The sequence below is a fragment of the Cebus imitator genome, unplaced genomic scaffold, assembly GCF_001604975.1.
Source record: "Cebus imitator isolate Cc_AM_T3 unplaced genomic scaffold, Cebus_imitator-1.0 Scaffold502, whole genome shotgun sequence".
NCBI classification, from domain to species: Eukaryota; Metazoa; Chordata; class Mammalia; order Primates; family Cebidae; genus Cebus; species Cebus imitator.
In genome coordinates, this window is record NW_016107817.1 from 138,579 (window position 1) to 142,420 (window position 3,842).

The window sequence follows — 3,842 nt, forward strand, 5'->3', positions numbered from 1 at the left end:
GCTGGAGTAATCAGATAAGGGATAAAAGGCATCAGGGCATCAAAATTGGAAGAGAAGTCAAACTATCCTTGTTTACAGATGATATGATAAACTTCTATGCCTTTCCTCATTAAAAAAACATTTAGGATTTCCATTCTTTTGTATTTGCTGAGGAGTGATTTACTTCCAATTATGTGGTCAGTTTTAGAGTAGGTGTGATGTGGTGCTGAGAAGAATGTATATTCTGTGGATTTGGGGTGGAGAATTCTGTAAATGTCTATTAGGTTTGCTTGGTCCAGGTCTGAGTTCAAGTCCTGGATATCCTTGTTAATTTTCTGTCTCGTTGATCTGTCTAATATTGACAGTGGAGTGTTAAAGTCTTCCACTATTATGCTGTCTTCCTAGTAATGAGTGAGTTTTATCCTGCAAGAACTTAGTGTTAAAAAGAGCTGGCACCTTCCTTCCGTCTCTCTCCTGCTTCCTCTCTCACCATGTGACAGGACAGCTCCCCATCCCCTTCTGCCATGAGTGAAGGCTTCTCCCTGAGGCCTCACCAGAAGCAGATGCTGAAGCCATGCTGTACATCCTGAAGAACCCTAAGTCAAATAAACCTCTTTTCTTTATAAATAAAAAAAACAAAAAACAAAAAACATTTAGGGAAGTAAAAAATATATAAAGACTTTTAATTTACTCACAAATTTACCATTTCTGGTGCTCTTCATTTCTTCCAACATATTCAAGGAAGTATCTGATGATATTTTGCTTCAGATTAAAGAATTCTCTTTAGCATTTATACTTCTTTTTGTTTCTTGGAGCTGTAAGTTAATATTATCTAATTTTGAAAGTGTTTGATAGTTACTTCAAACATTTTTTTCCTACTCATTTTCATTCTCTTTGTTCTTGCTAAGACTAAATTCACATGTATATTAAGCTTCTTGGTATTTTTCTACATATATGTAAGTCTTCATTAATTAAAAAAACTTCTTTTTCTGTGTGTTTCAGATTGAGTAACCATATTATCAACTATTAATTTTTTTCTTCTGCCATATCAGTATGCTGTTTATGGCACCTACTGTATTTTTAATTTCAGTATTAGTTTTTAATTCTAGAATTTCCATTTTATAGTTATAATTCATCTATTAATATCTCTTATCTGTTTCACAGAATTATTTTATTTTTAGTTGTTTGAAAACAATTTTTAATATTATTGAAAATTATTTACTGTAGTTGCTTTGAAGTCACAGTACGTTAAATTCAACTGCTCATCATCAATTTCTGTTAACTATCAATATATTTTTCTGAGTATGGGTCCTTACTTTCCTGTATCTTTCATCCATAGTAATTTTTGTTTGAAAACATGACATTTTAGATGATACGTTGTGTCAAACCTGGATTTTGCTATATGATTTTGACGACTTTTTTTATTTTTTGGTCTTAGAGTCGGTTAACTTGCTTGCTCTTCAATCTCTTCTCTCTTATGGAGCTACTTTTGCTTAGTATAGATAGATTCCAGCTGCTGTTACTTTATCCTGGCCCTATGGATCCTTGCTGTCACTGTTTGGTTTGATAATTACCCAATAATTTGGGCAGATTTTGTGATTAGATTTTGGAAGGATTACCTGTCTATTCCTTGCTTTGGATACTTATTTAAATTACCAGTTGTTCTGCAAGCCTTGAATTCTTCAGTCTTCTGAGACCTCAAGCCAATAATGTTTTAATGTTTTGCTGCTTGATATGACAATGGGTAGGGGAATGCATACAGTTTAAAAACATATATTGGAAACTTAGAAACCTCATTTTTTGTCAGGTTCTTCAGGATTAGATTCCACTCTGGACATGCCTTCTTTTTCATTGAACCCCTGGTGCCACTTCTACACATATATATTTTAGTTATTAATGTGGGAATTTGTGCAGTATTTTTACTCGTATTTTGTGTCTCATTCTTGTTGCTTTTTTGCTTTAAATAGTTCTTGCTTAAGTTCACAGTTACTTTTTCAGCCCCAAATTCTCTCTTCTGTCACCTTAAATTGAAAATTCTGTGGTTCTGCAACTGTTGTAATCATGCATGTGGTTGGCAAATCTGCCCAGGCAAGAAAGCCATAAATTCACAACTCTACTTTGCAGACAAGGTGTTTCAAAAATAAAATCTAAATTGTGTTACATCTTGTTTTGGCCACTTTTAAATGCCTGTAAGTAGTTGATTTTCTAAAATACATTTTGCATATATTTTATAATTGTTATTTAAACAGGGTTCATGTAGTCGCTTCATTTGCCTTAATTACCTGCTTCTATTCACTCTCAATTTAAACTTTACTCATAATGCAATATAACACTGTTGCTTCAAGAGCTTCCTGTACGTATAATTTAAGCCTGTACTCCTTATACCAACTTTTCAATTTTCTCTCTTAGAAGTATAAAAAGAGAAAATCTTTATTTTTTTATTATTTTTTTTTTATGAGAACGACTTTATTTGAAACTGCTTTGAACTGCAGTGGGAAGAGGGCAAACGGAGAGGTAGAGAGGAAGCCTTGGCTGAAGAGGATTCAGAGGGAATCAGCTTGGCTGGAGCTCAGGTGCTCCAGAGGTACCTGCTGCACATCTTGTAGGAAGACGCTGGCTCCATCTTCAAAAGTCCTGGGACTTGTCAACGAGGCGCTCGCTGCATGGCCGCTAGTTTGCCTCTAAGGTCATCAACTTCCACCTGCAGCAGGATGCACCGCGGACAGCCCTGGGCTTCCGGGGCTGCGGCTGCCTTTCCGGTCTTGGGGGGATGGTCAGGCAGCCGTTGGTCACGTGGTCGGGGCACGCGACGTCTCACGCTCAAAGCCGAGGGCTGTGAGGTTCCTTGAAGTTAGGGAGCTCTGGTGGGGTCGCCACTGCTGCATTCCCCACGAAGCACAGACAAGGAAGTCACCTCTGGCTTGTGTGTGGGAAGCTGGGCCCTTGGGACCTCATCTCTATTTGGGTCATTATCTTCTCTGGCCGAAGCCTGGGACTCCGTGGTCTTCCTGCCCATTTCTTCCCAGGGCTGCAGTGCTTGAGCTCCTCGGGTCTCCCGGACTTCCCAGGAGACCCACACCAGAGACTGGCGGGAAGCTGGCCGGATCCTGCCGAACTGTTGAGAGTCTCTGCCCCCAGGCAGGAAAGGGTTCCTCTGGGGCCAGTTTTGGCTCACCCCCTTGGGATTTCTTCTCCTGGGCCACCTTCCTTCCTGGAGAGCCCTGGGGTACCGGCCTTGTAACGGCAGCTCCTGAGCAGCTGGGCCTGGACCCCCACCTTTCGCCAGACGGTGCTCTGCATTTTCTTCCAGGAAGACGCGTCCAGCTCTCCCACTGCCGGCCTCTCCACGGCTGGAGTGAGTCTTCGGGGAGCAGAGGTCGGGAGAGGGCCCTGAACGTGAAGGTCACTGTCCCTGCGGTGGAAACTCGGGCGTCTGCAAATGTCTGCTGGCTTCTTCGGGCTTCCTGGCTTGACCTGGTTTCCTTCTTTGGTGCGAATGATTACCCTAATCAGTGGTAAGTGGCTGCTAGCAGACAGCACGGCGGAGGGCTCCTGGGGATCCACTGGGACGCTCACACTGCTCTTCGAGCCCCTTTCCGGGTTCTCCCAGGCCGGGCCTGTGTGTGTTAATTCTCTCTCTAATTACATAAACATATTTGGTTAGAGTGTCAGTCCTGGCCAGACTACATGTTGTCTTTCCTTAGGTCAGTCGCTGTTCTCTAGTCTAATTAAAAATGGCAACACTGGCAAAGACTAACAAGGTTCAGAATATGGACCCCAGTCTGGCTCAGAGAGGTAATGTTATCACCTAGGCTTTCTCTGCAACCTTGCTCAACTTAATTACACACACACACACACACACA

The 3,842-nt window shown here is 41.5% G+C and overlaps 1 pseudogene; it reads right to left on the bottom strand.

Moving 5' to 3' along the window:
• Window positions 1–2,576: 2,576 nt before the first annotated feature.
• The window catches only part of LOC108292735, a 6,308-nt pseudogene continuing 5,042 nt past the window's right edge, over window positions 2,577–3,842 (bottom strand).